This window comes from Scomber japonicus, chromosome 13 (genome assembly GCF_027409825.1).
Source record: "Scomber japonicus isolate fScoJap1 chromosome 13, fScoJap1.pri, whole genome shotgun sequence".
In the NCBI taxonomy this organism is placed as follows: domain Eukaryota; kingdom Metazoa; phylum Chordata; class Actinopteri; order Scombriformes; family Scombridae; genus Scomber; species Scomber japonicus.
Genome location: NC_070590.1, coordinates 32,554,754 through 32,580,921, shown reverse-complemented (window position 1 = coordinate 32,580,921; position 26,168 = coordinate 32,554,754). Strand labels below are relative to the sequence as shown.

The 26,168-nt window shown below is 46.2% G+C and overlaps 17 non-coding genes and 2 pseudogenes across 17 annotated transcripts; all 19 read left to right on the top strand.

The window, feature by feature from the left end:
* The first annotated feature begins 3,377 nt into the window (after nt 1–3,377).
* LOC128371976 (U2 spliceosomal RNA) lies at nt 3,378–3,559 on the top strand. The gene has a single exon (XR_008322836.1). It is a non-coding gene; the product is annotated as a U2 spliceosomal RNA (small nuclear RNA).
* Nucleotides 3,560–3,938: 379 nt separating this feature from the next.
* LOC128372024 (U1 spliceosomal RNA) lies at nt 3,939–4,102 on the top strand. The gene has a single exon (XR_008322874.1). It is a non-coding gene; the product is annotated as a U1 spliceosomal RNA (small nuclear RNA).
* Nucleotides 4,103–4,334: 232 nt separating this feature from the next.
* Nucleotides 4,335–4,525, top strand: LOC128372057 (U2 spliceosomal RNA). The gene has a single exon (XR_008322905.1). It is a non-coding gene; the product is annotated as a U2 spliceosomal RNA (small nuclear RNA).
* Nucleotides 4,526–4,962: 437 nt separating this feature from the next.
* Nucleotides 4,963–5,126, top strand: LOC128372039 (U1 spliceosomal RNA). Its single transcript, XR_008322888.1, has one exon. It is a non-coding gene; the product is annotated as a U1 spliceosomal RNA (small nuclear RNA).
* Nucleotides 5,127–5,358: 232 nt separating this feature from the next.
* Nucleotides 5,359–5,549, top strand: LOC128372056 (U2 spliceosomal RNA). Its single transcript, XR_008322904.1, has one exon. It is a non-coding gene; the product is annotated as a U2 spliceosomal RNA (small nuclear RNA).
* An 840-nt stretch (nt 5,550–6,389) lies between these two features.
* LOC128372005 (U5 spliceosomal RNA) lies at nt 6,390–6,505 on the top strand. The gene has a single exon (XR_008322856.1). It is a non-coding gene; the product is annotated as a U5 spliceosomal RNA (small nuclear RNA).
* Nucleotides 6,506–11,701: 5,196 nt separating this feature from the next.
* LOC128371969 (uncharacterized) lies at nt 11,702–11,882 on the top strand (annotated as a pseudogene).
* Nucleotides 11,883–12,319: 437 nt separating this feature from the next.
* On the top strand, nt 12,320–12,483 carry LOC128372023 (U1 spliceosomal RNA). Its single transcript, XR_008322873.1, has one exon. It is a non-coding gene; the product is annotated as a U1 spliceosomal RNA (small nuclear RNA).
* A 232-nt stretch (nt 12,484–12,715) lies between these two features.
* LOC128372063 (U2 spliceosomal RNA) lies at nt 12,716–12,906 on the top strand. The gene has a single exon (XR_008322910.1). It is a non-coding gene; the product is annotated as a U2 spliceosomal RNA (small nuclear RNA).
* An 832-nt stretch (nt 12,907–13,738) lies between these two features.
* Nucleotides 13,739–13,854, top strand: LOC128372002 (U5 spliceosomal RNA). Its single transcript, XR_008322853.1, has one exon. It is a non-coding gene; the product is annotated as a U5 spliceosomal RNA (small nuclear RNA).
* Nucleotides 13,855–17,816: 3,962 nt separating this feature from the next.
* Nucleotides 17,817–17,998, top strand: LOC128371975 (U2 spliceosomal RNA). Its single transcript, XR_008322835.1, has one exon. It is a non-coding gene; the product is annotated as a U2 spliceosomal RNA (small nuclear RNA).
* A 379-nt stretch (nt 17,999–18,377) lies between these two features.
* Nucleotides 18,378–18,541, top strand: LOC128372022 (U1 spliceosomal RNA). Its single transcript, XR_008322872.1, has one exon. It is a non-coding gene; the product is annotated as a U1 spliceosomal RNA (small nuclear RNA).
* Nucleotides 18,542–18,773: 232 nt separating this feature from the next.
* LOC128372055 (U2 spliceosomal RNA) lies at nt 18,774–18,964 on the top strand. The gene has a single exon (XR_008322903.1). It is a non-coding gene; the product is annotated as a U2 spliceosomal RNA (small nuclear RNA).
* Nucleotides 18,965–19,401: 437 nt separating this feature from the next.
* Nucleotides 19,402–19,565, top strand: LOC128372038 (U1 spliceosomal RNA). The gene has a single exon (XR_008322887.1). It is a non-coding gene; the product is annotated as a U1 spliceosomal RNA (small nuclear RNA).
* A 232-nt stretch (nt 19,566–19,797) lies between these two features.
* Nucleotides 19,798–19,988, top strand: LOC128372054 (U2 spliceosomal RNA). The gene has a single exon (XR_008322902.1). It is a non-coding gene; the product is annotated as a U2 spliceosomal RNA (small nuclear RNA).
* Nucleotides 19,989–20,828: 840 nt separating this feature from the next.
* LOC128372001 (U5 spliceosomal RNA) lies at nt 20,829–20,944 on the top strand. Its single transcript, XR_008322852.1, has one exon. It is a non-coding gene; the product is annotated as a U5 spliceosomal RNA (small nuclear RNA).
* Nucleotides 20,945–24,903: 3,959 nt separating this feature from the next.
* On the top strand, nt 24,904–25,082 carry LOC128371982 (uncharacterized; annotated as a pseudogene).
* A 437-nt stretch (nt 25,083–25,519) lies between these two features.
* LOC128372037 (U1 spliceosomal RNA) lies at nt 25,520–25,683 on the top strand. Its single transcript, XR_008322886.1, has one exon. It is a non-coding gene; the product is annotated as a U1 spliceosomal RNA (small nuclear RNA).
* Nucleotides 25,684–25,915: 232 nt separating this feature from the next.
* LOC128372053 (U2 spliceosomal RNA) lies at nt 25,916–26,106 on the top strand. Its single transcript, XR_008322901.1, has one exon. It is a non-coding gene; the product is annotated as a U2 spliceosomal RNA (small nuclear RNA).
* The last annotated feature ends 62 nt before the right edge of the window (nt 26,107–26,168 follow it).

Here is a 26,168-nt window from a genome sequence, read left to right as displayed (position 1 = left end):
TGAGCATGGGCACCTGGTTGAAGCATGTCAGCAGATCGTATGTGGAAAATGCAGAGAAATTGGACCCACTTTTGAAGAGTGCACCAATGGCAGACGATGCAATCTTTGTGGGGAAACAAACCACCTGTTCAGAGATTGCCCAAAGTCATTTGCCAACAAATTGGAGGCTGCAAAAGTCACAGAAAAGAGAAAAGATGGCGGACAGACAGAACAGTTAGGAGAGCAAATTGAAGTTGCTGGGCAGGAAAAATTCAAATCTCCCTCCAAATCCTGTGATTGGAAGAGAGGGAACAGGTGAGGAGGGAGTGAGGGAGGGGCCTGCATTTACCCCTCCAATGGAGAGTAGTCCAGAGGATGGGGTGGTGCAGGCAGAAGGCGGAGCTAGTAAGGAAGACCAACCACAGGATGATAGTGAAGATGCCTCCCTCCCCAATGCCCAGCAAACTAAGAGGCCTTTGTCTGAATTGTCCTCGGATTCTCCCATTGTGTTGGAGAAGAAGGGAAGAGTTGCGGCTCACTCAGACAGTTCATCTGTGGAGGAGCCCAGAGTCTTCCCTTCCGATTCACCCAATGAGGTTTCTTTTTTAACAATTGCTCTGCAATCGACCCCCAGGGACTCCAAATTAAATGCAACATTGCAGCAGAGGCCAACCCCCAGAGTCCCAAAGGGGAACAGAGCTCAAACCCTTCATTTTTCACCCGCAGAGATGAAGGAAGAGCTCTGTTCACAAGAAATTACCTAACTGTTTTTTAAATGTGTTTTTAACACCCTCTGAGTCTTTTAAAATGTCTTACCTGTTGTTTTTAACCATACTCATGACACTGACCTTCTCTACCATTAATGTGAGAAGTGTGAAGTCGAGAGTTAGAGCCCAGAGTGTTTTACCCTTTTTAAGTTCCTTTAAGTCAGATGTGTTTTTATTGCAGGAATGCAGCCTACCGTTTTTAAAACATTACAGACAGTGGGAGGAGATGTGGCCAAAAATGTCAATATGGAGTGGATCCAATCAAAACAAAAATGACGGAGTGGCCATTTTAATCAAAAACCCTCAAGCTCTGGTGAAGGGCAGCACTGTGGTGAGAGACAGTCGGGCACTTTTAGCACATTTGGCTTTTATGGGACAGGATTTCAACCTTTTAAATATTTACGGTTTTAACGACAAGAACGACAGGTATGACCTTTTAGAAGACTTGCAGTCCCACATGCTAGGTAGGGCACCTTTAGTTGTAGGGGGGGATTTTAACTGTATTCTAAGTAGGGAGGATAGGAGGAGAGCAGGGGAAGATTTTAAAGTAGACAAAACATCGGTTTTATTGCAGGGCATTTGTAGAGATTTTAAACTTCAGGACTGTTTTAAAATCATGCATCCCAGAGAGGAGGGCTTCACCTGGTTCAGTGGTGATGGCACCAGAGCCTCTCGCATAGATTATGTTTTTACACGGGACTGCCCACCCACCGATGCTAGATTAACTCCTGTTTTCTTCTCCGATCACCTTATGCTCTCTTGCACCCTTTCACTCTCTTCGGGCGTGACATCAGGAAGTGGTCTGTGGAAACTCAACTGCTCCCTTTTAGAAGATAGGGAGTTAGTTAGGCAGTTCAGGGAGCGGTACAAAGAGTGGCAGACCCTTCAAGACTTCTACGAAACACGTGCACACTGGTGGGAAATGGTGAAGGGAAAGACGCAGACTTTCTTTAGGCAGGCAGGTAAGAAACGAAAGAACAGGGAATACAGACGCATGATGGGACTGCAGAAACGACTACAACGTTATTTTAACCTAAACCAGATTGGCATGGATTTTAATGAGGAAATTAAGCAAGTTAAAAAAGAGATGTCAGTTTTATCAGAAATTAAAAGCAAAGGTGTCATTTTAAGGAGCAGAGAACGGGAAATAGAGGAGGGTGAAAAGTGCACACGCTATTTTTTCAGGAAAATTATGAATAAAGGGGGGGGGGGGGGGGGGCATTACAAAGCTGAAAAAAGAAGATGGGTGCACAACTGAAACAATGGGCGATATTAAAGAAACAATTGAAACATTTTATTCAAACCTGTACAAAGAAAAACCTGTAAAAATGGACATCATGACCGAATTTTTAAAATTCATTGTAAAAACAGTAAACAAAAGTGTGCTTTTATCCCAGGATTTTACTTTTTTAGAGTTAAATAACTGTATGACTGGTTTTAAAAAAGGGAAGTCCCCTGGACAAGATGGACTTCCCTTGGAGTTTTATTTGACTTTTTGGGACATTTTAGCACCTGATTTGATTACTGTTTTTATGGATTTTGAACGACTTGAGCATGAGGAGTTGCAGATTTTAACTAACCACAGATCACTTGTCTCCGTTGTGCAGGAGCGGGAACCAGTGAGTCCGGTGCGCGGGCTCGCACCCGGCGAGCCCACAACAGTTTGGCGCAACGTCAACCATCCTGCTCTCCCTAACAGACTCCGGGACCTGTCATGGATGGTGGCTCATGAGATCCTCCCGGTCAGGTCCGTCATGCACTCCCGGGGCATGTCAACGCACTCAACCTGCCCCCGACCTGGTTGTGGCGCGCCTGAGTCGGTGAGGCATCTGCTCTGGGAGTGCAGTGCTGCTGTAGACCAGTGGGCAACGGCCGGCTCCTTGCAATTCCCGTACTTACCAGCAAGGGAGGTCCTCACAGCACAACTAGTGCTATATGGGGTGAGCCAGCAAAAAATACCATCCAAAGACTTTGCAAAACAGTGGCTCACCCTAGCCGCCATCAAAGACGCCACATGGACCTCCAGAAACTTGCTGGTAAGAAAGCACATGCAGATCCCCCCCGTGGCTGTGATCCGAATGGCCGCAGCAACGGTCAAAACGGCCGTAGCTGCAGGCAGCAGGCCTAGGACACAGCCACAAAGAAGAATCGCCTCTGTGCCCATTCGGATGAAGGAGCCGGAGCCACACAGCAAAAGGTCACAGCAGCAGCGGCCTGGCTCTCTGGGTGAGGCAGGTGGGAAGGAGCATCAGGGAGAGGATCTCCTCTGACCACCACGACAGCATCCCGAGAGACCAAATGTTTGGGGGAGCAGAATGAGTTACCCTTGGTAGGGACTCACTGCGCTCCTGCACAAAGATAGAATTGAAAAAAAAAACCCTTTTTAACGGATGCACTCCTTTTTATGGACTTTTAATGGACACTCAATCACATAAACACCTGACATATGTTTTACAAATGAACAGCTATTTAACCTGTATTACCATTTTAGAACAATTGGTTTTATTGTTTTAAATATGGTTTTACATACTGCACATATTTATTGTAATTCATTGTATATACTATGTTCACATGTGAATATTTTATCTAAAATGTAAATCATTGTTTGAAATAATTTGAACGAGTGTCAATAAAACTTTTTCGAAAAAAAAAAAAAAAAATCTGTTCTTATCAGTTTAATATCTGATACGTCCCCTACCCGGGGACCATATATTAAATTGCTTTTTGGAGCAGGGAGATGGAATAGGGGCTTGCTCCGTCCACTCCATGCATCGACCCGGTATTGCAGTACCTCCAGGAACGGTGCACTCCCCTCTCTCTATGTTTAATATGAAAAAGAGACTTAACTGAGTAGGTAGGCCGGTCTAGCAGCACTGACGAGTTTAGATCCATTTCAAGGTTGTTCAAGCACCCTTGAAAATGAGCAAATTATCTTGACTCATGACTGCCAATGTACAATTGAGTAGCTATGTCAGCACTGTAGTGAGGTTGCACACTCTAGAAATCTGTGCTCATATACAGCAATCCTTTGTAATCCTTATTCATAGAGCAGGAAGCTGCATGCAAAGTTGTGACTCTGCAGATCCACAGCCTCATGCGGCGTGTGTGTGTTTGGATGATGTTTGGAAGGTGCACCATCGGTCCGGGTGCCGTGTCTGTGAAAGACTTCCTTGGCTCGGATCTGTACAACTCATACTTACCTGGCAAGGGAGATACCATGATCAAGAAGGTGGTTCACCCAGGGCGAGGCTCAACCATTGCACTCCGGTTGTGCTGACCTCTGCGAATTCCCCAAATGTGGGAATCTCGATTGCATAATTTCTGGTAGTGGGGGACTGCGTTCGCGCTCTCCCCTGATAAGTTGTTGAAAGAAAACTAAACGCTTACTGAGGTTAGAAACCAAGTGAGAAATTGGTGAATTCTCCATTGACTCGTGTAGAGACGGATGTCCTTTTGAACACAAAACGGTCGTCTTATCTTTTGATAGAATGCAGCTCCAAGTTACTTCCTCGCATTGGACTCTGTGACACCGTGAGCGGGACTGACGCTGCAGAGGATCACTCCTTCAACTCCGACACTTTTCCGGTCATCGCTTCTCGGCCTTTTGGCTAAGATCAAGTGTAGTATCTGTTCTTATCAGTTTAATATCTGATACGTCCCCTACCCGGGGACCATATATTAAATTGCTTTTTGGAGCAGGGAGATGGAATAGGGGCTTGCTCCGTCCACTCCACGCATCGACCCGGTATTGCAGTACCTCCAGGAACGGTGCACCCCCCTCTCTCTATGTTTAATATGAAAAAGAGACTTAACTGAGTAGGTAGGCCGGTCTAGCAGCACTGACGAGTTTAGATCCATTTCAAGGTTGTTCAAGCACCCTTGAAAATGAGCAAATTATCTTTGTTTCCTATGAATTATTTTATACAACTTTAATTATTTTGCGAGCCTGATCCTAGAATTGCCCATGACTGCCAATGTACAATTGAGTAGCTATGTCAGCACTGTAGTGAGGTTGCACACTCTAGAAATCTGTGCTCATATACAGCAATCCTTTGTAATCCTTATTCATAGAGCAGGAAGCTGCATGCAAAGTTGTGACTCTGCAGATCCACAGCCTCATGCGGCGTGTGTGTGTTTGGATGATGTTTGGAAGGTGCACCATCGGTCCGGGTGCCGTGTCTGTGAAAGACGTCCTTGGCTCGGATCTGTACAACTCATACTTACCTGGCAAGGGAGATACCATGATCAAGTAGGTGGTTCACCCAGGGCGAGGCTCAACCATTGCACTCCGGTTGTGCTGACCTCTGCGAATTCCCCAAATGTGGGAATCTCGATTGCATAATTTCTGGTAGTGGGTGACTGCGTTCGCGCTCTCCCCTGATAAGTTGTTGAAAGAAAACTAAACGCTTACTGAGGTTAGAAACCAAGTGAGAAATTGGTGAATTCTCCATTGACTCGTGTAGAGACGGATGTCCTTTTGAACACAAAACGGTCGTCTTATCTTTTGATAGAATGCAGCTCCAAGTTACTTCCTCGCATTGGACTCTGTGACACCGTGAGCGGGACTGACGCTGCAGAGGATCACTCCTTCAACTCCGACACTTTTCCGGTCATCGCTTCTCGGCCTTTTGGCTAAGATCAAGTGTAGTATCTGTTCTTATCAGTTTAATATCTGATACGTCCCCTACCCGGGGACCATATATTAAATTGCTTTTTGGAGCAGGGAGATGGAATAGGGGCTTGCTCCGTCCACTCCACGCATCGACCCGGTATTGCAGTACCTCCAGGAACGGTGCACCCCCCTCTCTCTATGTTTAATATGAAAAAGAGGCTTAACTGAGTAGGTAGGCCGGTCTAGCAGCACTGACGAGTTTAGATCCATTTCAAGGTTGTTCAAGCACCCTTGAAAATGGGTGAAAATGATAAGTTATCTTTGTTTCCTATGAATTATTTGATACAACTTTGGCCAGGGGGATTGAGTCACAGCAGATGGCAGGTTGCCTGTCTCAAGGAGAGCAGACATGCCCCCTGCTGGATCTTCATCAGTATCTCTAATCACCTGCGTCGAATAGGGGGGAAAGTGCAGCGTGACACGGTGTGAGATTTGCACCTTGGGGCGGCACACAAAGAGGGAGATTGTGGGGGCATAAGAGGTTTGGCATGAAGGACATTCCACAGCGGGGCTTGTCATAGAGATGAGTCCACAGGGTGTGTCTGAGAGGCTCTCGGTTGTCCTGCTATGGGTCACACGAGGGGATTGATCGCTCTTTTCATGCTTCATGCAAGGGTGCTGCCCACTGCCCTCCGGACCGCACCGCGGCCAAGGGGTCATTCTTCCCACGGGGGAGTAAAAGGGAAGCAGCACCTGTCTGCCTGTGTACTTGCAGCATTTCCACATTTTGACCCTTGCTCCTCTGGAACACCCGAGTAGGACGTTAGTCCTGTGGCTGGAAAGCCTGGAGCTCTTTGCCGCATTTCACAAAATCTAAAAACATGACAAGAAAAAGTTGGCGCCTTGCTCTTGCTGCGCGGTGTAGGGGAATGGGTGTGGCCTGGGATTCCTTTCACCATGTCGGGGCTCACCGTGAAGGGGGTGACTGGGACCACTGTTGTGTTCGTCTGCTGTTGGTGAGCGGGGCGTACTTACTCGGCTTTCTCTTCATCAGGTACAAGTCTTTCGCCTTTTACTAAAGACTTCCGTGGAGAGGAACACCCACGAGTTAGATCTATTTTTGGCAGGCTTTGCCGTTTGGCAGAGTCTCATTGTGTTTGTGAAAAGACAAGCGGGCGGCCTTCCTCAGTAAGACGTGTTTTTCAGTGTCCGTTTTACTTTTGCCAACAAGGATGTTGAATCCATGAAGATGTCGAGGCTGGACTTCTCCAGAAAATTGATTCAAGGTACGCTGAAATTTAAGCCAGAAGACTTAAACTGCATTTTAACCTTGCCATATAACAAGGGATTTGATTTAAGCTTTCAAACTGCTGTGTTGCTCAGAGAATTTTGGATAAGATTTGAAAATGTAAAACCCCAATTTGCTGTGTTCAATGTGGAGAAACTGACTGACAATACGTTGAAAACCGTTATTGTCAGAATGTTCAATGAAACAGTGAATGCAGATGACATTTGTTTGTGGCTGGGGAGATATTGCACTGTTAAAGGCCAGGCTACGAAAGTGAGAGATGAGGACGGCATCTGGAATTGCGCTTGGAGGGTCCCCATCCAACAATGGCAGGACCCCCAAGGCTTCCAGGGCTTGAAACATCTGCCGTCTATGGTAGTTCTGGGAGAGAACAGGGGCTATACCCATTACCAGGGCCAACCCAAACTCTGCCGCAAGTGTGGTGAGCATGGGCACCTGGTTGAAGCATGTCAGCAGATCGTATGTGGAAAATGCAGAGAAATTGGACCCACTTTTGAAGAGTGCACCAATGGCAGACGATGCAATCTTTGTGGGGAAACAAACCACCTGTTCAGAGATTGCCCAAAGTCATTTGCCAACAAATTGAAGGCTGCAAAAGTCACAGAAAAGAGAAAAGATGGCGGACAGACAGAACAGTTAGGAGAGCAAATTGAAGTTGCTGGGCAGGAAAATTCAAATCTCCCTCCAAATCCTGTGATTGGAAGAGAGGGAACAGGTGAGGAGGGAGTGAGGGAGGGGCCTGCATTTACCCCTCCAATGGAGAGTAGTCCAGAGGATGGGGTGGTGCAGGCAGAAGGCGGAGCTAGTAAGGAAGACCAACCACAGGATGATAGTGAAGATGCCTCCCTCCCCAATGCCCAGCAAACTAAGAGGCCTTTGTCTGAATTGTCCTCGGATTCTCCCATTGTGTTGGAGAAGAAGGGAAGAGTTGCGGCTCACTCAGACAGTTCATCTGTGGAGGAGCCCAGAGTCTTCCCTTCCGATTCACCCAATGAGGTTTCTTTTTTAACAATTGCTCTGCAATCGACCCCCAGGGACTCCAAATTAAATGCAACATTGCAGCAGAGGCCAACCCCCAGAGTCCCAAAGGGGAACAGAGCTCAAACCCTTCATTTTTCACCCGCAGAGATGAAGGAAGAGCTCTGTTCACAAGAAATTACCTAACTGTTTTTTAAATGTGTTTTTAACACCCTCTGAGTCTTTTAAAATGTCTTACCTGTTGTTTTTAACCATACTCATGACACTGACCTTCTCTACCATTAATGTGAGAAGTGTGAAGTCGAGAGTTAGAGCCCAGAGTGTTTTACCCTTTTTAAGTTCCTTTAAGTCAGATGTGTTTTTATTGCAGGAATGCAGCCTACCGTTTTTAAAACATTACAGACAGTGGGAGGAGATGTGGCCAAAAATGTCAATATGGAGTGGATCCAATCAAAACAAAAATGACGGAGTGGCCATTTTAATCAAAAACCCTCAAGCTCTGGTGAAGGGCAGCACTGTGGTGAGAGACAGTCGGGCACTTTTAGCACATTTGGCTTTTATGGGACAGGATTTCAACCTTTTAAATATTTACGGTTTTAACGACAAGAACGACAGGTATGACCTTTTAGAAGACTTGCAGTCCCACATGCTAGGTAGGGCACCTTTAGTTGTAGGGGGGGATTTTAACTGTATTCTAAGTAGGGAGGATAGGAGGAGAGCAGGGGAAGATTTTAAAGTAGACAAAACATCGGTTTTATTGCAGGGCATTTGTAGAGATTTTAAACTTCAGGACTGTTTTAAAATCATGCATCCCAGAGAGGAGGGCTTCACCTGGTTCGGTGGTGATGGCACCAGAGCCTCTCGCATAGATTATGTTTTTACACGGGACTGCCCACCCACCAATGCTAGATTAACTCCTGTTTTCTTCTCCGATCACCTTATGCTCTCTTGCACCCTTTCACTCTCTTCGGGCGTGACATCAGGAAGTGGTCTGTGGAAACTCAACTGCTCCCTTTTAGAAGATAGGGAGTTAGTTAGGCAGTTCAGGGAGCGGTACAAAGAGTGGCAGACCCTTCAAGACTTCTACGAAACACGTGCACACTGGTGGGAAATGGTGAAGGGAAAGACGCAGACTTTCTTTAGGCAGGCAGGTAAGAAACGAAAGAACAGGGAATACAGACGCATGATGGGACTGCAGAAACGACTACGTTATTTTAACCTAAACCAGATTGGCATGGATTTTAATGAGGAAATTAAGCAAGTTAAAAAAGAGATGTCAGTTTTATCAGAAATTAAAAGCAAAGGTGTCATTTTAAGGAGCAGAGAACGGGAAATAGAGGAGGGTGAAAAGTGCACACGCTATTTTTTCAGGAAAATTATGAATAAAGGGGGGGGGGGGGGGGGGGGCATTACAAAGCTGAAAAAAGAAGATGGGTGCACAACTGAAACAATGGGCGATATTAAAGAAACAATTGAAACATTTTATTCAAACCTGTACAAAGAAAAACCTGTAAAAATGGACATCATGACCGAAGTTTTAAAATTCATTGTAAAAACAGTAAACAAAAGTGTGCTTTTATCCCAGGCTTTTACTTTTTTAGAGTTAAATAAATGTATGACTGGTTTTAAAAAAGGGAAGTCCCCTGGACAAGATGGACTTCCCTTGGAGTTTTATTTGACTTTTTGGGACATTTTAGCACCTGATTTGATTACTGTTTTTATGGATTTTGAACGACTTGACCGGCTTCCTGACAGTTTTAGAGTAGGGATAGTGACTCTCCTTTATAAACACAATGACAAGACTGACCTGAAAAACTGGAGACCAATCACGCTTTTAAACTTTGACTGTAAACTTTTTAGCAAACTTTTAGCGACACGTATGTCTATGTTTTTAGAAGACGTGATTCACCCGGATCAAGCCTGTGCCATCCCGGGGAGGAAGATCACTGACAGCCTCATACTGATCAGAGACACCATCTGTTACGCGAGAGACAGAAACATCCGGCTAGTAGTACTAAATTTAGATTTTGAGAAAGCATTTGATCGGGTCTCGCACCAGTACCTCTTCCAGGTCCTGCGAAAAATGGGGTTCCCGGAAAGATTTATAGCTTGGGTGGGATTGCTGTACCGGTGGGTGGGATTAACTGCGGTGTCCGTCAGGGGTGTCCGTTATCTGCCCTCCTCTACATCATCTGCATAGAACCACTGGCACAGGTCTTGAGAAAGGACCAACGAATCAATAGGGTAGGACTGCCGGGGAGTGGGGGACTGGAAAACAGGTGTAACCTATACATGGACGACGTGAATATTTTATGTACCGACCTTTTATCTGTCAACAGGACCCCGGACTTGACTGACTGGTTTGGACAGGCCTCTGGGTCGAAATTAAATAGAGAAAAGACCCAAGCCCAATTTTATGGACCATGGACGGCGACTGAGACGACAGGACTCCCCCTGACTGTGACCCAGACTGACCAAAAAATACTGGGAATTAAATTTGACAGGGAGGGGGAAGGGAAAACAAATTGGCCAGACGTGGTAGGGAAAGTCAGACAAAGACTAGGATACTGGGGACTTAGAGGACTGACCATGGAAGGAAAGGTTTTAATCATCAAAGCAGTGATTTTACCTTTGCTTTTATTGATCAGTTCTGTTTTTATTCCTCCTAGGCATGTGCTTTTAAATCTGGAGCGAGCCATTTTTTACTTTCTGTGGGGATCCAAGTGGGAAAGATTGAAGAGAGAAATTATGAAAAGGCCAAAGGAGAAAGGAGGAAAAGAAGTACCGGATCTGCACCTGTTTTTAGGAAGCACATACACTACAGTACACATGAAAATAGCCATGACCCCATCCAGAAACCCCAAGACAACTGCAATGACACGCTTCTGGATGGGGTCCTACCTCAGAAAACTTAAGATTTTACATGTGGACCTAAGAATACCTGTGTCTTTTAACCTGCCACCAGCCTATGTTTTTATTCAGAAGTTTTTAAGGCATTTTAACCTTGAGCATGAGGAGTTGCAGATTTTAACTAACCACAGATCACTTGTCTCCGTTGTGCAGGAGCGGGAACTAGTGAGTCCGGTGCGCGGGCTCGCACCCGGCGAGCCCACAACAGTTTGGCGCAACGTCAACCATCCTGCTCTCCCTAACAGACTCCGGGACCTGTCATGGATGGTGGCTCATGAGATCCTCCCGGTCAGGTCCGTCATGCACTCCCGGGGCATGTCAACGCACTCAACCTGCCCCCGACCTGGTTGTGGCGCGCCTGAGTCGGTGAGGCATCTGCTCTGGGAGTGCAGTGCTGCTGTAGACCAGTGGGCAACGGCCGGCTCCTTGCAATTCCCGTACTTACCAGCAAGGGAGGTCCTCACAGCACAACTAGTGCTATATGGGGTGAGCCAGCAAAAAATACCATCCAAAGACTTTGCAAAACAGTGGCTCACCCCAGCCGCCATCAAAGACGCCACATGGACCTCCAGAAACTTGCTGGTAAGAAAGCACATGCAGATCCCCCCCGTGGCTGTGATCCGAATGGCCGCAGCAACGGTCAAAACGGCCGTAGCTGCAGGCGGCAGGCCTAGGACACAGCCACAAAGAAGAATCGCCTCTGTGCCCATTCGGATGAAGGAGCCGGAGCCACACAGCAAAAGGTCACAGCAGCAGCGGCCTGGCTCTCTGGGTGAGGCAGGTGGGAACACGACAGCATCCCGAGAGACCAAATGTTTGGGGGAGCAGAATGAGTTACCCTTGGTAGGGACTCACTGCGCTCCTGCACAAAGATAGAATTGAAAAAAAAAAACCCTTTTTAACGGATGCACTCCTTTTTATGGACTTTTAATGGACACTCAATCACATAAACACCTGACATATGTTTTACAAATGAACAGCTATTTAACCTGTATTACCATTTTAGAACAATTGGTTTTATTGTTTTAAATATGGTTTTACATACTGCACATATTTATTGTAATTCATTGTATATACTATGTCCACATGTGAATATTTTATCTAAAATGTAAATCATTGTTTGAAATAATTTGAACGAGTGTCAATAAAACTTTTTCGAAAAAAAAAAAAAAAATCTGTTCTTATCAGTTTAATATCTGATACGTCCCCTACCCGGGGACCATATATTAAATTGCTTTTTGGAGCAGGGAGATGGAATAGGGGCTTGCTCCGTCCACTCCACGCATCGACCCGGTATTGCAGTACCTCCAGGAACGGTGCACCCCCCTCTCTCTATGTTTAATATGAAAAAGAGACTTAACTGAGTAGGTAGGCCGGTCTAGCAGCACTGACGAGTTTAGATCCATTTCAAGGTTGTTCAAGCACCCTTGAAAATGAGCAAATTATCTTTGTTTCCTATGAATTATTTTATACAACTTTAATTATTTTGCGAGCCTGATCCTAGAATTGCCCATGACTGCCAATGTACAATTGAGTAGCTATGTCAGCACTGTAGTGAGGTTGCACACTCTAGAAATCTGTGCTCATATACAGCAATCCTTTGTAATCCTTATTCATAGAGCAGGAAGCTGCATGCAAAGTTGTGACTCTGCAGATCCACAGCCTCATGCGGCGTGTGTGTGTTTGGATGATGTTTGGAAGGTGCACCATCGGTCCGGGTGCCGTGTCTGTGAAAGACTTCCTTGGCTCGGATCTGTACAACTCATACTTACCTGGCAAGGGAGATACCATGATCAAGAAGGTGGTTCACCCAGGGCGAGGCTCAACCATTGCACTCCGGTTGTGCTGACCTCTGCGAATTCCCCAAATGTGGGAATCTCGATTGCATAATTTCTGGTAGTGGGGGACTGCGTTCGCGCTCTCCCCTGATAAGTTGTTGAAAGAAAACTAAACGCTTACTGAGGTTAGAAACCAAGTGAGAAATTGGTGATTTCTCCATTGACTCGTGTAGAGACGGATGTCCTTTTGAACACAAAACGGTCGTCTTATCTTTTGATAGAATGCAGCTCCAAGTTACTTCCTCGCATTGGACTCTGTGACACCGTGAGCGGGACTGACGCTGCAGAGGATCACTCCTTCAACTCCGACACTTTTCCGGTCATCGCTTCTCGGCCTTTTGGCTAAGATCAAGTGTAGTATCTGTTCCTATCAGTTTAATATCTGATACGTCCCCTACCCGGGGACCATATATTAAATTGCTTATTGGAGCAGGGATATGGAATAGGGGCTTGCTCCGTCCACTCCACGCATCGACCCGGTACTGCAGTACCTCCAGGAACGGTGCACCCCCTCTCTCTCTATGTTTAATATGAAAAAGAGGCTTAACTGAGTAGGTAGGCCGGTCTAGCAGCACTGACGAGTTTAGATCCATTTCAAGGTTGTTCAAGCACCCTTGAAAATGAGCAAGTCATCTTTGTTTCCTATGAATTATATGATACAACTTTGGCCAGGGGGATTGAGTCACAGCAGATGGCAGGTTGCCTGTCTCAAGGAGAGCAGACATGCCCCCTGCTGGATCTTCATCAGTATCTCTAATCACCTGCGTCGAATAGGGGGGAAAGTGCAGCGTGACACGGTGTGAGATTTGCACCTTGGGGCGGCACACAAAGAGGGAGATTGTGGGGGCATAAGAGGTTTGGCATGAAGGACATTCCACAGCGGGGCTTGTCATAGAGATGAGTCCACAGGGTGTGTCTGAGAGGCTCTCGGTTGTCCTGCTATGGGTCACACGAGGGGATTGATCGCTCTTTTCATGCTTCATGCAAGGGTGCTGCCCACTGCCCTCCGGACCGCACCGCGGCCAAGGGGTCATTCTTCCCACGGGGGAGTAAAAGGGAAGCAGCACCTGTCTGCCTGTGTACTTGCAGCATTTCCACATTTTGACCCTTGCTCCTCTGGAACACCCGAGTAGGACGTTAGTCCTGTGGCTGGAAAGCCTGGAGCTCTTTGCCGCATTTCACAAAATCTAAAAACATGACAAGAAAAAGTTGGCGCCTTGCTCTTGCTGCGCGGTGTAGGGGAATGGGTGTGGCCTGGGATTCCTTTCACCATGTCGGGGCTCACCGTGAAGGGGGTGACTGGGACCACTGTTGTGTTCGTCTGCTGTTGGTGAGCGGGGCGTACTTACTCGGCTTTCTCTTCATCACGTACAAGTCTTTCGCCTTTTACTAAAGACTTCCGTGGAGAGGAACACCCACGAGTTAGATCTATTTTTGGCAGGCTTTGCCGTTTGGCAGAGTCTCATTGTGTTTGTGAAAAGACAAGCGGGCGGCCTTCCTCAGTAAGACGTGTTTTTCAGTGTCCGTTTTACTTTTGCCAACAAGGATGTTGAATCCATGAAGATGTCGAGGCTGGACTTCTCCAGAAAATTGATTCAAGGTACGTTGAAATTTAAGCCAGAAGACTTAAACTGCATTTTAACATTGCCATATAACAAGGGATTTGATTTAAGCTTTCAAACTGCTGTGTTGCTCAGAGAATTTTGGATAAGATTTGAAAATGTAAAACCCCAATTTGCTGTGTTCAATGTGGAGAAACTGACTGACAATACGTTGAAAACCGTTATTGTCAGAATGTTCAATGAAACAGTGAATGCAGATGACATTTGTTTGTGGCTGGGGAGATATTGCACTGTTAAAGGCCAGGCTACGAAAGTGAGAGATGAGGACGGCATCTGGAATTGCGCTTGGAGGGTCCCCATCCAACAATGGCAGGACCCCCAAGGCTTCCAGGGCTTGAAACATCTGCCGTCTATGGTAGTTCTGGGAGAGAACAGGGGCTATATCCATTACCAGGGCCAACCCAAACTCTGCCGCAAGTGTGGTGAGCATGGGCACCTGGTTGAAGCATGTCAGCAGATCGTATGTGGAAAATGCAGAGAAATTGGACCCACTTTTGAAGAGTGCACCAATGGCAGACGATGCAATCTTTGTGGGGAAACAAACCACCTGTTCAGAGATTGCCCAAAGTCATTTGCCAACAAATTGGAGGCTGCAAAAGTCACAGAAAAGAGAAAAGATGGCGGACAGACAGAACAGTTAGGAGAGCAAATTGAAGTTGCTGGGCAGGAAAAATTCAAATCTCCCTCCAAATCCTGTGATTGGAAGAGAGGGAACAGGTGAGGAGGGAGTGAGGGAGGGGCCTGCATTTACCCCTCCAATGGAGAGTAGTCCAGAGGATGGGGTGGTGCAGGCAGAAGGCGGAGCTAGTAAGGAAGACCAACCACAGGATGATAGTGAAGATGCCTCCCTCCCCAATGCCCAGCAAACTAAGAGGCCTTTGTCTGAATTGTCCTCGGATTCTCCCATTGTGTTGGAGAAGAAGGGAAGAGTTGCGGCTCACTCAGACAGTTCATCTGTGGAGGAGCCCAGAGTCTTCCCTTCCGATTCACCCAATGAGGTTTCTTTTTTAACAATTGCTCTGCAATCGACCCCCAGGGACTCCAAATTAAATGCAACATTGCAGCAGAGGCCAACCCCCAGAGTCCCAAAGGGGAACAGAGCTCAAACCCTTCATTTTTCACCCGCAGAGATGAAGGAAGAGCTCTGTTCACAAGAAATTACCTAACTGTTTTTTAAATGTGTTTTTAACACCCTCTGAGTCTTTTAAAATGTCTTACCTGTTGTTTTTAACCATACTCATGACACTGACCTTCTCTACCATTAATGTGAGAAGTGTGAAGTCGAGAGTTAGAGCCCAGAGTGTTTTACCCTTTTTAAGTTCCTTTAAGTCAGATGTGTTTTTATTGCAGGAATGCAGCCTACCGTTTTTAAAACATTACAGACAGTGGGAGGAGATGTGGCCAAAAATGTCAATATGGAGTGGATCCAATCAAAACAAAAATGACGGAGTGGCCATTTTAATCAAAAACCCTCAAGCTCTGGTGAAGGGCAGCACTGTGGTGAGAGACAGTCGGGCACTTTTAGCACATTTGGCTTTTATGGGACAGGATTTCAACCTTTTAAATATTTACGGTTTTAACGACAAGAACGACAGGTATGACCTTTTAGAAGACTTGCAGTCCCACATGCTAGGTAGGGCACCTTTAGTTGTAGGGGGGGATTTTAACTGTATTCTAAGTAGGGAGGATAGGAGGAGAGCAGGGGAAGATTTTAAAGTAGACAAAACATCGGTTTTATTGCAGGGCATTTGTAGAGATTTTAAACTTCAGGACTGTTTTAAAATCATGCATCCCAGAGAGGAGGGCTTCACCTGGTTCAGTGGTGATGGCACCAGAGCCTCTCGCATAGATTATGTTTTTACACGGGACTGCCCACCCACCGATGCTAGATTAACTCCTGTTTTCTTCTCCGATCACCTTATGCTCTCTTGCACCCTTTCACTCTCTTCGGGCGTGACATCAGGAAGTGGTCTGTGGAAACTCAACTGCTCCCTTTTAGAAGATAGGGAGTTAGTTAGGCAGTTCAGGGAGCGGTACAAAGAGTGGCAGACCCTTCAAGACTTCTACGAAACACGTGCACACTGGTGGGAAATGGTGAAGGGAAAGACGCAGACTTTCTTTAGGCAGGCAGGTAAGAAACGAAGGAACAGGGAATACAGACGCATGATGGGACTGCAGAAACGACTACAACGTTATTTTAACCTAAACCAGATTGGCATGGATTTTAATGAGGAAATTAAGCAAGTTAAAAAAGAGATGTCAGTTTTATCAGAAATTAAAAGCAAAGGTGTCATTTTAAGGAGCAGAGAACGGGAAATAGAGGAGGGTGAAAAGTGCACACGCTATTTTTTCAGGAAAATTATGAATAAAGGGGGGGGGGGGGGGGGGGCATTACAAAGCTGAAAAAAGAAGATGGGTGCACAACTGAAACAATGGGCGATATTAAAGAAACAATTGAAACATTTTATTCAAACCTGTACAAAGAAAAACCTGTAAAAATGGACATCATGACCGAATTTTTAAAATTCATTGTAAAAACAGTAAACAAAAGTGTGCTTTTATCCCAGGATTTTACTTTTTTAGAGTTAAATAACTGTATGACTGGTTTTAAAAAAGGGAAGTCCCCTGGACAAGATGGACTTCCCTTGGAGTTTTATTTGACTTTTTGGGACATTTTAGCACCTGATTTGATTACTGTTTTTATGGATTTTGAACGACTTGAGCATGAGGAGTTGCAGATTTTAACTAACCACAGATCACTTGTCTCCGTTGTGCAGGAGCGGGAACCAGTGAGTCCGGTGCGCGGGCTCGCACCCGGCGAGCCCACAACAGTTTGGCGCAACGTCAACCATCCTGCTCTCCCTAACAGACTCCGGGACCTGTCATGGATGGTGGCTCATGAGATCCTCCCGGTCAGGTCCGTCATGCACTCCCGGGGCATGTCAACGCACTCAACCTGCCCCCGACCTGGTTGTGGCGCGCCTGAGTCGGTGAGGCATCTGCTCTGGGAGTGCAGTGCTGCTGTAGACCAGTGGGCAACGGCCGGCTCCTTGCAATTCCCGTACTTACCAGCAAGGGAGGTCCTCACAGCACAACTAGTGCTATATGGGGTGAGCCAGCAAAAAATACCATCCAAAGACTTTGCAAAACAGTGGCTCACCCTAGCCGCCATCAAAGACGCCACATGGACCTCCAGAAACTTGCTGGTAAGAAAGCACATGCAGATCCCCCCCGTGGCTGTGATCCGAATGGCCGCAGCAACGGTCAAAACGGCCGTAGCTGCAGGCAGCAGGCCTAGGACACAGCCACAAAGAAGAATCGCCTCTGTGCCCATTCGGATGAAGGAGCCGGAGCCACACAGCAAAAGGTCACAGCAGCAGCGGCCTGGCTCTCTGGGTGAGGCAGGTGGGAAGGAGCATCAGGGAGAGGATCTCCTCTGACCACCACGACAGCATCCCGAGAGACCAAATGTTTGGGGGAGCAGAATGAGTTACCCTTGGTAGGGACTCACTGCGCTCCTGCACAAAGATAGAATTGAAAAAAAAAAACCTTTTTAACGGATGCACTCCTTTTTATGGACTTTTAATGGACACTCAATCACATAAACACCTGACATATGTTTTACAAATGAACAGCTATTTAACCTGTATTACCATTTTAGAACAATTGGTTTTATTGTTTTAAATATGGTTTTACATACTGCACATATTTATTGTAATTCATTGTATATACTATGTTCACATGTGAATATTTTATCTAAAATGTAAATCATTGTTTGAAATAATTTGAACGAGTGTCAATAAAACTTTTTCGAAAAAAAAAAAAAAAAATCTGTTCTTATCAGTTTAATATCTGATACGTCCCCTACCCGGGGACCATATATTAAATTGCTTTTTGGAGCAGGGAGATGGAATAGGGGCTTGCTCCGTCCACTCCATGCATCGACCCGGTATTGCAGTACCTCCAGGAACGGTGCACTCCCCTCTCTCTATGTTTAATATGAAAAAGAGACTTAACTGAGTAGGTAGGCCGGTCTAGCAGCACTGACGAGTTTAGATCCATTTCAAGGTTGTTCAAGCACCCTTGAAAATGAGCAAATTATCTTGACTCATGACTGCCAATGTACAATTGAGTAGCTATGTCAGCACTGTAGTGAGGTTGCACACTCTAGAAATCTGTGCTCATATACAGCAATCCTTTGTAATCCTTATTCATAGAGCAGGAAGCTGCATGCAAAGTTGTGACTCTGCAGATCCACAGCCTCATGCGGCGTGTGTGTGTTTGGATGATGTTTGGAAGGTGCACCATCGGTCCGGGTGCCGTGTCTGTGAAAGACTTCCTTGGCTCGGATCTGTACAACTCATACTTACCTGGCAAGGGAGATACCATGATCAAGAAGGTGGTTCACCCAGGGCGAGGCTCAACCATTGCACTCCGGTTGTGCTGACCTCTGCGAATTCCCCAAATGTGGGAATCTCGATTGCATAATTTCTGGTAGTGGGGGACTGCGTTCGCGCTCTCCCCTGATAAGTTGTTGAAAGAAAACTAAACGCTTACTGAGGTTAGAAACCAAGTGAGAAATTGGTGAATTCTCCATTGACTCGTGTAGAGACGGATGTCCTTTTGAACACAAAACGGTCGTCTTATCTTTTGATAGAATGCAGCTCCAAGTTACTTCCTCGCATTGGACTCTGTGACACCGTGAGCGGGACTGACGCTGCAGAGGATCACTCCTTCAACTCCGACACTTTTCCGGTCATCGCTTCTCGGCCTTTTGGCTAAGATCAAGTGTAGTATCTGTTCTTATCAGTTTAATATCTGATACGTCCCCTACCCGGGGACCATATATTAAATTGCTTTTTGGAGCAGGGAGATGGAATAGGGGCTTGCTCCGTCCACTCCACGCATCGACCCGGTATTGCAGTACCTCCAGGAACGGTGCACCCCCCTCTCTCTATGTTTAATATGAAAAAGAGACTTAACTGAGTAGGTAGGCCGGTCTAGCAGCACTGACGAGTTTAGATCCATTTCAAGGTTGTTCAAGCACCCTTGAAAATGAGCAAATTATCTTTGTTTCCTATGAATTATTTTATACAACTTTAATTATTTTGCGAGCCTGATCCTAGAATTGCCCATGACTGCCAATGTACAATTGAGTAGCTATGTCAGCACTGTAGTGAGGTTGCACACTCTAGAAATCTGTGCTCATATACAGCAATCCTTTGTAATCCTTATTCATAGAGCAGGAAGCTGCATGCAAAGTTGTGACTCTGCAGATCCACAGCCTCATGCGGCGTGTGTGTGTTTGGATGATGTTTGGAAGGTGCACCATCGGTCCGGGTGCCGTGTCTGTGAAAGACGTCCTTGGCTCGGATCTGTACAACTCATACTTACCTGGCAAGGGAGATACCATGATCAAGTAGGTGGTTCACCCAGGGCGAGGCTCAACCATTGCACTCCGGTTGTGCTGACCTCTGCGAATTCCCCAAATGTGGGAATCTCGATTGCATAATTTCTGGTAGTGGGTGACTGCGTTCGCGCTCTCCCCTGATAAGTTGTTGAAAGAAAACTAAACGCTTACTGAGGTTAGAAACCAAGTGAGAAATTGGTGAATTCTCCATTGACTCGTGTAGAGACGGATGTCCTTTTGAACACAAAACGGTCGTCTTATCTTTTGATAGAATGCAGCTCCAAGTTACTTCCTCGCATTGGACTCTGTGACACCGTGAGCGGGACTGACGCTGCAGAGGATCACTCCTTCAACTCCGACACTTTTCCGGTCATCGCTTCTCGGCCTTTTGGCTAAGATCAAGTGTAGTATCTGTTCTTATCAGTTTAATATCTGATACGTCCCCTACCCGGGGACCATATATTAAATTGCTTTTTGGAGCAGGGAGATGGAATAGGGGCTTGCTCCGTCCACTCCACGCATCGACCCGGTATTGCAGTACCTCCAGGAACGGTGCACCCCCCTCTCTCTATGTTTAATATGAAAAAGAGGCTTAACTGAGTAGGTAGGCCGGTCTAGCAGCACTGACGAGTTTAGATCCATTTCAAGGTTGTTCAAGCACCCTTGAAAATGGGTGAAAATGATAAGTTATCTTTGTTTCCTATGAATTATTTGATACAACTTTGGCCAGGGGGATTGAGTCACAGCAGATGGCAGGTTGCCTGTCTCAAGGAGAGCAGACATGCCCCCTGCTGGATCTTCATCAGTATCTCTAATCACCTGCGTCGAATAGGGGGGAAAGTGCAGCGTGACACGGTGTGAGATTTGCACCTTGGGGCGGCACACAAAGAGGGAGATTGTGGGGGCATAAGAGGTTTGGCATGAAGGACATTCCACAGCGGGGCTTGTCATAGAGATGAGTCCACAGGGTGTGTCTGAGAGGCTCTCGGTTGTCCTGCTATGGGTCACACGAGGGGATTGATCGCTCTTTTCATGCTTCATGCAAGGGTGCTGCCCACTGCCCTCCGGACCGCACCGCGGCCAAGGGGTCATTCTTCCCACGGGGGAGTAAAAGGGAAGCAGCACCTGTCTGCCTGTGTACTTGCAGCATTTCCACATTTTGACCCTTGCTCCTCTGGAACACCCGAGTAGGACGTTAGTCCTGTGGCTGGAAAGCCTGGAGCTCTTTGCCGCATTTCACAAAATCTAAAAACATGACAAGAAAAAGTTGGCGCCTTGCTCTTGCTGCGCGGTGTAGGGGAATGGGTGTGGCCTGGGATTCCTTTCACCATGTCGGGGCTCACCGTGAAGGGGGTGACTGGGACCACTGTTGTGTTCGTCTGCTGTTGGTGAGCGGGGCGTACTTACTCGGCTTTCTCTTCATCACGTACAAGTCTTTCGCCTTTTACTAAAGACTTCCGTGGAGAGGAACACCCACGAGTTAGATCTATTTTTGGCAGGCTTTGCCGTTTGGCAGAGTCTCATTGTGTTTGTGAAAAGACAAGCGGGCGGCCTTCCTCAGTAAGACGTGTTTTTCAGTGTCCGTTTTACTTTTGCCAACAAGGATGTTGAATCCATGAAGATGTCGAGGCTGGACTTCTCCAGAAAATTGATTCAAGGTACGTTGAAATTTAAGCCAGAAGACTTAAACTGCATTTTAACATTGCCATATAACAAGGGATTTGATTTAAGCTTTCAAACTGCTGTGTTGCTCAGAGAATTTTGGATAAGATTTGAAAATGTAAAACCCCAATTTGCTGTGTTCAATGTGGAGAAACTGACTGACAATACGTTGAAAACCGTTATTGTCAGAATGTTCAATGAAACAGTGAATGCAGATGACATTTGTTTGTGGCTGGGGAGATATTGCACTGTTAAAGGCCAGGCTACGAAAGTGAGAGATGAGGACGGCATCTGGAATTGCGCTTGGAGGGTCCCCATCCAACAATGGCAGGACCCCCAAGGCTTCCAGGGCTTGAAACATCTGCCGTCTATGGTAGTTCTGGGAGAGAACAGGGGCTATATCCATTACCAGGGCCAACCCAAACTCTGCCGCAAGTGTGGTGAGCATGGGCACCTGGTTGAAGCATGTCAGCAGATCGTATGTGGAAAATGCAGAGAAATTGGACCCACTTTTGAAGAGTGCACCAATGGCAGACGATGCAATCTTTGTGGGGAAACAAACCACCTGTTCAGAGATTGCCCAAAGTCATTTGCCAACAAATTGGAGGCTGCAAAAGTCACAGAAAAGAGAAAAGATGGCGGACAGACAGAACAGTTAGGAGAGCAAATTGAAGTTGCTGGGCAGGAAAAATTCAAATCTCCCTCCAAATCCTGTGATTGGAAGAGAGGGAACAGGTGAGGAGGGAGTGAGGGAGGGGCCTGCATTTACCCCTCCAATGGAGAGTAGTCCAGAGGATGGGGTGGTGCAGGCAGAAGGCGGAGCTAGTAAGGAAGACCAACCACAGGATGATAGTGAAGATGCCTCCCTCCCCAATGCCCAGCAAACTAAGAGGCCTTTGTCTGAATTGTCCTCGGATTCTCCCATTGTGTTGGAGAAGAAGGGAAGAGTTGCGGCTCACTCAGACAGTTCATCTGTGGAGGAGCCCAGAGTCTTCCCTTCCGATTCACCCAATGAGGTTTCTTTTTTAACAATTGCTCTGCAATCGACCCCCAGGGACTCCAAATTAAATGCAACATTGCAGCAGAGGCCAACCCCCAGAGTCCCAAAGGGGAACAGAGCTCAAACCCTTCATTTTTCACCCGCAGAGATGAAGGAAGAGCTCTGTTCACAAGAAATTACCTAACTGTTTTTTAAATGTGTTTTTAACACCCTCTGAGTCTTTTAAAATGTCTTACCTGTTGTTTTTAACCATACTCATGACACTGACCTTCTCTACCATTAATGTGAGAAGTGTGAAGTCGAGAGTTAGAGCCCAGAGTGTTTTACCCTTTTTAAGTTCCTTTAAGTCAGATGTGTTTTTATTGCAGGAATGCAGCCTACCGTTTTTAAAACATTACAGACAGTGGGAGGAGATGTGGCCAAAAATGTCAATATGGAGTGGATCCAATCAAAACAAAAATGACGGAGTGGCCATTTTAATCAAAAACCCTCAAGCTCTGGTGAAGGGCAGCACTGTGGTGAGAGACAGTCGGGCACTTTTAGCACATTTGGCTTTTATGGGACAGGATTTCAACCTTTTAAATATTTACGGTTTTAACGACAAGAACGACAGGTATGACCTTTTAGAAGACTTGCAGTCCCACATGCTAGGTAGGGCACCTTTAGTTGTAGGGGGGGATTTTAACTGTATTCTAAGTAGGGAGGATAGGAGGAGAGCAGGGGAAGATTTTAAAGTAGACAAAACATCGGTTTTATTGCAGGGCATTTGTAGAGATTTTAAACTTCAGGACTGTTTTAAAATCATGCATCCCAGAGAGGAGGGCTTCACCTGGTTCAGTGGTGATGGCACCAGAGCCTCTCGCATAGATTATGTTTTTACACGGGACTGCCCACCCACCGATGCTAGATTAACTCCTGTTTTCTTCTCCGATCACCTTATGCTCTCTTGCACCCTTTCACTCTCTTCGGGCGTGACATCAGGAAGTGGTCTGTGGAAACTCAACTGCTCCCTTTTAGAAGATAGGGAGTTAGTTAGGCAGTTCAGGGAGCGGTACAAAGAGTGGCAGACCCTTCAAGACTTCTACGAAACACGTGCACACTGGTGGGAAATGGTGAAGGGAAAGACGCAGACTTTCTTTAGGCAGGCAGGTAAGAAACGAAAGAACAGGGAATACAGACGCATGATGGGACTGCAGAAACGACTACAACGTTATTTTAACCTAAACCAGATTGGCATGGATTTTAATGAGGAAATTAAGCAAGTTAAAAAAGAGATGTCAGTTTTATCAGAAATTAAAAGCAAAGGTGTCATTTTAAGGAGCAGAGAACGGGAAATAGAGGAGGGTGAAAAGTGCACACGCTATTTTTTCAGGAAAATTATGAATAAAGGGGGGGGGGGGGGGGCATTACAAAGCTGAAAAAAGAAGATGGGTGCACAACTGAAACAATGGGCGATATTAAAGAAACAATTGAAACATTTTATTCAAACCTGTACAAAGAAAAACCTGTAAAAATGGACATCATGACCGAAGTTTTAAAATTCATTGTAAAAACAGTAAACAAAAGTGTGCTTTTATCCCAGGATTTTACTTTTTTAGAGTTAAATAACTGTATGACTGGTTTTAAAAAAGGGAAGTCCCCTGGACAAGATGGACTTCCCTTGGAGTTTTATTTGACTTTTTGGGACATTTTAGCACCTGATTTGATTACTGTTTTTATGGATTTTGAACGACTTGAGCATGAGGAGTTGCAGATTTTAACTAACCACAGATCACTTGTCTCCGTTGTGCAGGAGCGGGAACCAGTGAGTCCGGTGCGCGGGCTCGCACCCGGCGAGCCCACAACAGTTTGGCGCAACGTCAACCATCCTGCTCTCCCTAACAGACTCCGGGACCTGTCATGGATGGTGGCTCATGAGATCCTCCCGGTCAGGTCCGTCATGCACTCCCGGGGCATGTCAACACACTCAACCTGCCCCCGACCTGGTTGTGGCGCGCCTGAGTCGGTGAGGCATCTGCTCTGGGAGTGCAGTGCTGCTGTAGACCAGTGGGCAACGGCCGGCTCCTTGCAATTCCCGTACTTACCAGCAAGGGAGGTCCTCACAGCACAACTAGTGCTATATGGGGTGAGCCAGCAAAAAATACCATCCAAAGACTTTGCAAAACAGTGGCTCACCCTAGCCGCCATCAAAGACGCCACATGGACCTCCAGAAACTTGCTGGTAAGAAAGCACATGCAGATCCCCCCCGTGGCTGTGATCCGAATGGCCGCAGCAACGGTCAAAACGGCCGTAGCTGCAGGCAGCAGGCCTAGGACACAGCCACAAAGAAGAATCGCCTCTGTGCCCATTCGGATGAAGGAGCCGGAGCCACACAGCAAAAGGTCACAGCAGCAGCGGCCTGGCTCTCTGGGTGAGGCAGGTGGGAAGGAGCATCAGGGAGAGGATCTCCTCTGACCACCACGACAGCATCCCGAGAGACCAAATGTTTGGGGGAGCAGAATGAGTTACCCTTGGTAGGGACTCACTGCGCTCCTGCACAAAGATAGAATTGAAAAAAAAAACCCTTTTTAACGGATGCACTCCTTTTTATGGACTTTTAATGGACACTCAATCACATAAACACCTGACATATGTTTTACAAATGAACAGCTATTTAACCTGTATTACCATTTTAGAACAATTGGTTTTATTGTTTTAAATATGGTTTTACATACTGCACATATTTATTGTAATTCATTGTATATACTATGTTCACATGTGAATATTTTATCTAAAATGTAAATCATTGTTTGAAATAATTTGAACGAGTGTCAATAAAACTTTTTCGAAAAAAAAAAAAAATCTGTTCTTATCAGTTTAATATCTGATACGTCTCCTACCCGGGGACCATATATTAAATTGCTTTTTGGAGCAGGGAGATGGAATAGGGGCTTGCTCCGTCCACTCCACGCATCGACCCGGTATTGCAGTACCTCCAGGAACGGTGCACCCCCCTCTCTCTATGTTTAATATGAAAAAGAGACTTAACTGAGTAGGTAGGCCGGTCTAGCAGCACTGACGAGTTTAGATCCATTTCAAGGTTGTTCAAGCACCCTTGAAAATGAGCAAATTATCTTTGTTTCCTATGAATTATTTTATACAACTTTAATTATTTTGCGAGCCTGATCCTAGAATTGCCCATGACTGCCAATGTACAATTGAGTAGCTATGTCAGCACTGTAGTGAGGTTGCACACTCTAGAAATCTGTGCTCATATACAGCAATCCTTTGTAATCCTTATTCATAGAGCAGGAAGCTGCATGCAAAGTTGTGACTCTGCAGATCCACAGCCTCATGCGGCGTGTGTGTGTTTGGATGATGTTTGGAAGGTGCACCATCGGTCCGGGTGCCGTGTCTGTGAAAGACGTCCTTGGCTCGGATCTGTACAACTCATACTTACCTGGCAAGGGAGATACCATGATCAAGTAGGTGGTTCACCCAGGGCGAGGCTCAACCATTGCACTCCGGTTGTGCTGACCTCTGCGAATTCCCCAAATGTGGGAATCTCGATTGCATAATTTCTGGTAGTGGGTGACTGCGTTCGCGCTCTCCCCTGATAAGTTGTTGAAAGAAAACTAAACGCTTACTGAGGTTAGAAACCAAGTGAGAAATTGGTGAATTCTCCATTGACTCGTGTAGAGACGGATGTCCTTTTGAACACAAAACGGTCGTCTTATCTTTTGATAGAATGCAGCTCCAAGTTACTTCCTCGCATTGGACTCTGTGACACCGTGAGCGGGACTGACGCTGCAGAGGATCACTCCTTCAACTCCGACACTTTTCCGGTCATCGCTTCTCGGCCTTTTGGCTAAGATCAAGTGTAGTATCTGTTCTTATCAGTTTAATATCTGATACGTCCCCTACCCGGGGACCATATATTAAATTGCTTTTTGGAGCAGGGAGATGGAATAGGGGCTTGCTCCGTCCACTCCACGCATCGACCCGGTATTGCAGTACCTCCAGGAACGGTGCACCCCCCTCTCTCTATGTTTAATATGAAAAAGAGGCTTAACTGAGTAGGTAGGCCGGTCTAGCAGCACT